The sequence below is a fragment of the Plectropomus leopardus genome, chromosome 18 (genome assembly GCF_026936395.1).
Source record: "Plectropomus leopardus strain MGB_pleo_1.0 chromosome 18, ASM2693639v1, whole genome shotgun sequence".
Classification (NCBI taxonomy): domain Eukaryota; kingdom Metazoa; phylum Chordata; class Actinopteri; order Perciformes; family Serranidae; genus Plectropomus; species Plectropomus leopardus.
The window spans coordinates 23,342,165-23,348,639 of NC_142193.1; the positions used below are offsets into that span (position 1 = coordinate 23,342,165).

General features: G+C 35.4%; 1 long non-coding RNA gene across 1 annotated transcript in view; it reads left to right on the plus strand.

The window, feature by feature from the left end:
• Nucleotides 1-6,475, plus strand: part of LOC148186498 (uncharacterized) — a 117,304-nt gene that overhangs the window by 22,038 nt on the left and 88,791 nt on the right. The gene's annotated exons all lie outside the window — the stretch shown is intronic.

The window sequence follows — 6,475 nt, forward strand, 5'->3', positions numbered from 1 at the left end:
TTAGACTCTTTTTGGACATTGTTTCATCTTAGTCAAATTCTTTCAAACTGACACCACAGTGCGGTAAATAATTTCAGATTTTTGCATTTTCAAGGGTATTTTTATGTCTCTGTGCCAGCTTTTGCCAAGGCCTTAGTCATGATGTTTTCAGGTTGTCCATCAGTCTGTCTTTTCATGCCCATGTCCATCCACCCAATTCTAGTGAATGTCATGTCTTAACGCCTTGAGGTAATCTCTTCAAATTTGGCACAATCTTCTTGGACTCCTCACTAAAGTGACAAGATTTAGGTGGTCTTAGGTCAAAGTAACTTTGACCTTGTTTGTCTCATTCTTTCAAAGACAATACCTTCAGAACAACTTGAGGGCATTTCCTAAAATTTGGCACAAACGTTCACTTGGACTCAATAATGAAGTAATTCGATTTTGATGATCAGATGTCAAGGTTACTGTTACCTTGCGTCCTTCTCATTTTTGTGAATGCAATACTTCAAAAAGAAGTTGAGGAAGTTTCCTCAAATTTGGCACAAACGTTCACTTGGACTCAAGAATTAACCTATAACTTTTGGTAGTTGAAGGTCAAAGGCTAAGGTAACTGTGACCTCACAAAACATGTTTGGCCTTAACTCAAAAATTCATATGCTAATTATGAGAAAATGTCATCAATTTAATGATGATGAGATGATATTTTATATCCAAAAGGTCAAAGGTCAACTTCACCGTGACACAATAATGTTCAGCAAAAACAGGTTACTCAAGGTTATATTTCAGGAACAGAAAGGGAGACGTTTGATCCAATACCGAACTGGTGACACTAGTTTTGGGTGCCCGTGTTGAAACTGTGCTGATTGTGTAGATCCTCTGTCCTGTTTGGGGGAAGATGTGTGGAACCATTTTTTTGCACACGTATGTATTTAAACTTTAAGTGCAACTTGACTAGTGCATGGATGCATCAAATCATGAGGCAGTAATCCTAGTTTCTCCAATTGCACAGATATGATGTATCATTGATGATTGTCTTGCAGTGGATCACCTATTGAAGAACTGCTCTATCTTAATAGCATCATTATTGTAGGCAATGTATTGTGTTGTGAGTTACTCTGTGATTCCCACCTGTAGTTTCAATGCACTTCATGCAGATGTGAGAGTCCTTGACAGCACCAGCCTTTCACCTTAATATTGTCAATTCTGGTGCCAAAGAAACCAAGATAGTGCCCAAAATCCCTACAATCCAGCCTTTCAAATCGGACTTTAAAGTGTCTTTTGTATCACTCGCAACACAACACACTTCAATGTTGTCAAATCCAGAGTTAGAAGAAGTGTATACTATGTATACCAGCAGCCTCTGTTGCTGAGTTAGTGCGGTGTAACAGAGGAGATGCATTAGCAGTGCGATTGTTTCGGGGGTGAAATGATGCAACTGCATTTTGCGTCTTTTTGCGTTTGTAAGGTGCATCACCAGCGTAGCTACAGAGCTACTGACACCTATGTCGTTACCACATCAACCCATGCAGATAGGTTGGTGACGTCGAAACACAAATCTGATCTGATTATTTGCAAATAACTGTGTAAAGTGTATGTAATAAATATCTGATTTGAGAAACAACATAGCCTTAGTGCTACCCATACTCATTTCTTTTCTGTGGTTTTCTGTGGTGTAAAAACAACTATGTTAGAGTTTATCTTTTCTTAACCATTTTTTTTTTTGACACAACTTGCAGGTATACATTAACCAGTAACTCCTGTCAGTATGGCAAGACAAATATCTGGGCAATGGAAGACAGGTTACATTAGAAAAACCCATCATTGAACATAATAACAAATGAAATACGTATTTATTAATTTATTTTATGTTGAAAGCATAAAAATGCAGTTTCGCCAGCCTTGATTTGTGTGGTGTATCACGTATTATCAGTGTGGCCGAGTGAGCCTTTGGCCTTTAGTCTAAAATTTCCGTTTGTTAACTGGATGCGGAAGCACCTGTTGTGGCAAAGATAGTTTCCTCTGTGTTACATAAATATTAACCAGTAAGGATGTTGACAACCACAAGTCAGAAATGTGCATACATTTTCATTTCTCTTTTGGCAGTATCTCTTACTATGTCTACTTATTTGAGTTTAAAACTGCGTTAGTTAGCACATTTAAAGTAGCAAAGATGTAGCAAATTACAGTTAATGCGATAATGAAATGCTTATTAAATACTAAATGTGTGACATTGGCTCACATTTGAAATACAATATACTATAGTAGTCACAAAAATGTTTAAGCTCACTAGTCCATTGAATATTATCTTTCTTCAGAGCATAATGTTTTGGGGAATAACCTGATCTCCCCTTTTCATGAGGAACAGCCACTTTGTGCCGAACTTCTGTTTTGGACAGGTTTATGTATTACCACATATCACTGTGGCTACCCCCACACAATGCCACATGCTCATACAAAAACCCTTGCCTTATATGGTGCATTGTTGGTTTTTGCACTGTATTATTCACTTATTAGTGGCAATCATGAAACAGCATTCTTAATTTTAGTTTTAAATGTACTTTTTGAAACATAATTACAGTGTTTTTAATATCACATTGGTCATACCTAGGCGATGTTTAGCCATATAGTGACTTTTGGCAAAGTTGGTCTGCTGGTTGACTTGAACACCAGTTTGGTCCAGGCTGTCAAAAGAGATTTGATAGATCAGGATAAAATTTTTTACAGGCACTCATGGTCTCCAAACAATGCAGGAGTATTTACTATAGACTATTTTAGTACATTTATGCAATAAAACTATAAAACAATGAAAGAGCATTTCACTTTTGCTCTATTTCATTTCAAAGTTTATGCTTTGAAACCGTATTATTTTTGATTTTTAACATTGTGATTATTTATATTATTCTCTTTGGGTCAAGGTGTGTTAAGAACACATTATATTGTAAATGTTTAAAGATACATTATGCAGAATTCTTCATAAAAAATGTATGGCCTCATCCAGAGGTGATCCTTCTATTTCAACACTTAATATTCATTATAAGTATGTGGTGGTGTATTCATACAAAGTCTCTGCCCTCTGCCAGTGTTTTCTTGTTTTCTTCATATTTTCTTTGTTTTGGATGTGTATGCATGTGTACTCCCACAGTGCACAGGTCGAAAAGCGCAGGCATTCAAGAGAAACAACGCCAAAAAATAAAGAAATAGCGTGGCAAAGAGCCAAAGGAGAGTTAATCTGAGGTTGGCTTTTACTTTCACTTTCCCGAGCAAGTGTGTTTATATACAGTAACTAACAATCCAGCATACCTTTAAACATCTTTGCTTTTCCTGAGAAGGCTTTTGTTGGACACATACAGGCAGCATAAAGCAGTTTCACCTTTGTAATTGTTTTTTGTATTAGCACCTTAGACCGTATGTCCTTAGTGGAAGCAGGTTTTTGTAATGGGATGTATCACTGTGGTTGCCACTATATGCACTGTGATATATCTCTATACAAAAACTTCACCCTGCACACCACCTATGACAACACACAAGTGCTAATATTTAAACTATGATGTTTTTTCATATTAATTTAAAAACTGATGTTAAGAGCGTACTATGCAAAAAGAATCAGCGTCGCAAATTTCCCTGATAATTGACTTTTAAAATCTGATCTAGTCTTTAAAATTTGGTCATGTTGCACACTCCTGAAAGGGGCTTCACAATGATAATGTCACAATAAAACAAACAGAAATATTGTTGTTGGTGTACATTGTGCAGTAAAACCATAGACGAATGACATTCACTTTATTCAAATTAGAAACAAAACAGCTGTAGCATTAAACATGATCAGCAGGCTTTGACAGGATATAAAATACTTCATACACTGCACATGTTTTCAGGCATATTATCCAAGATTTGGGTGACTTTTTAACACAGAGGGGTTGTCATCTAACACATAATTTAACACATGTGCCTTGCTATATAAGTATATTTATCTAATAGATCCTTAATTTGTGACCTTTAGTTCACACACTTTAAATAACACGATTTCTAATTAACTGTAGGTCTTTTTATGTTCGCTATCTGTTCGTAAATTTATTATTTTTGCTTATACTATACTTGAGGGAAAAAAAAGTCAAGCTACAATTCCTGATTTTTGTTTGTGCTGTTTTTTTTAGAGTAAATCATATCAGATAAATGCAATTTACCCTCTCATAGTCATTTGAATAACGCCTCTCTTCAGAGCACGTTGTTTTGGGGCAATTACCTGAGTGTCTCTCCTTTTTATGCTAAAACTGGAAACAAACAAAGAAACAAAGAACATTTCCATGTAATTGCCCTTCCAATTTTCTATTGCACAATACAGTAATTCGGTATATTTGGGAAATTGCTTGGTTTTGGTGAATATCGTCTCTTTTTGTTGAGTCACAGTGACTTTGGGCCTCAGTTCAGCTAAGGACAGGTTTTTGTAGTACCACATATCACTGTGCCTGCTCCTGCTGTGACACAGATTCCAAACAGGCACACCTCTTCCTCAGCATTCACAGTGGCACACACTCATACAAAAACCTTTGCCTGATATGGTGTGTTGCCAGTATTTTGTAGTTGGAGTATTTACTGTATTTTAGTTACTCTTTACAGTAAAATATGTTGTGAAAAAACATTTTTAATGAATATTTACATAATCTCGTGTATGCTAAGGAAAGTGAATCACTTTTAAGTTCATGATTTCATAACACAACCCTTTGTGCGCAAACACATTATTATCAGTCTTTAATAGCTTTGCTTTCCATAACAAGAGTTTTGTAGAACAAATACAGTCAGCAGAAAGCCGTGTCCCTCTGACTTGTTTTCTGTATCATACAGCATGTCTTTCTCAGTGGAGAGACGTTTTTGTCAGAGGAGGATCACCTTGGTGGCTATAGTACTCTATGATATAACCCCATACAAAAAGTCCACCCTGCACAGTGGCTCTCGCAAAACAGGAATGCTATTACTATTACTTTATTTACTTTAAATGTAGTAGTTTCCTTAATAGTTTATTAACAATTTGGGGTAAAAGCTTACATATAAAGTATTATTTAAATAACCTATAATTAAATTAACTGTAAGTAGCCACAAATTTGTTGTTTTATGATTTTCTAGATTTTTCATGTTAAAACTGAAAAAAATCCAATAAAACTCAATTTACCCTTCCACTGTAGTCAGTTTAATATCTTTTTTTTTTATTTTTTTAAAGGAAATCACCTGATCTTCTCTTATTCTTTTGGCACAGTGACTTTGGGCTTCATTTCAGTTGAGCACAGGTTTTTGTATTACCACATATCACTGTGGCTGCTACCCCATACATACACTGTGAAACATGCGTTTACAAAAACCTTTGCTTGACATGTTGCATGGTCAGTATTTTGTACTCTTTGTACTCAGTAGAAGTATTAACTATATTGTATCATTTTACATGAAAACTAAAAAATTGTAAAAGAACATATCACTTTTTCAGCAATTCATTTTTAATTTTATTCATTATTTTTTTAGTTAGTTAGTTTTAATTCTTTGTTTAAATTATCCCCTGTATGTTAGCAAACTGTATCAATCTTGAGCAAATGATGTCCTAACAGAATCCTCTGTGTAAGAGCACAATATTCTCAATATTTCAAAATCTTTGCTTCTTCTTTGAATAGTTTTGGTTGTCATATACAGGCGTCAGAAAGCTGACTTGTTTTCTGTTTCAGCACCATAAACAGCATGTCCTTCACAGTGGAAGGAGGTTTTTGTTATAGGATGTATCATTGTGGCCGTTGCTATATGCTGCCCTGTGACATAACGCCATACAAAAACTACCTTGCACACTAGCTATGACAGTACACAAATTCTGTTACTTGTAATATTTTTTTGTATTAGTTTTCCAATTAATGTTAAGATCTAATATTAATTTATTTGTTAATGCAATTATATATTTGCACAATACAATTTGAGTTTTCAGGATTAAACAGATACAAATGTTTCCACATAAATACAATTTACCCTTCCACTATTTCACTGCATAGTACATTCCCTTCGTAGTTTTGGGAATTGGTTTGCTTGTTGAATATTTTCTTCTTTTCGTGAGGCACAATCGGGCAGAAATTGGGGAAGTTTTTGTATTACTGCATATCACTGTGGTTCCACCCCATACACAATGGCTCATGCTCATACAAAAACCTTTGCCTGATTTGGTGTGTGGTCAGTATTTTGTTCTCAGTATTTGCGATATTTCAGTACCTTTTTACAGTAAAACTAGATCATGGAAAAGACATTCCTCTTTGTGGCATGTTATTTTCAGTTTTACCCTACCCTACCTTTTTGATGGGTTTCCTTTTTTACTTTGTGAAAATACACGATCCCTGGTGTGTTAAGACAACGGCATCACTTTCAAACTGAAGAGGTCCGAACACAACCCTTTGAGCCCATTATTGTTAGTCTTTAAATACCTATCGTTTTGGGAGCACAGACAGGCTGATGACTTGTTTTCTGTATC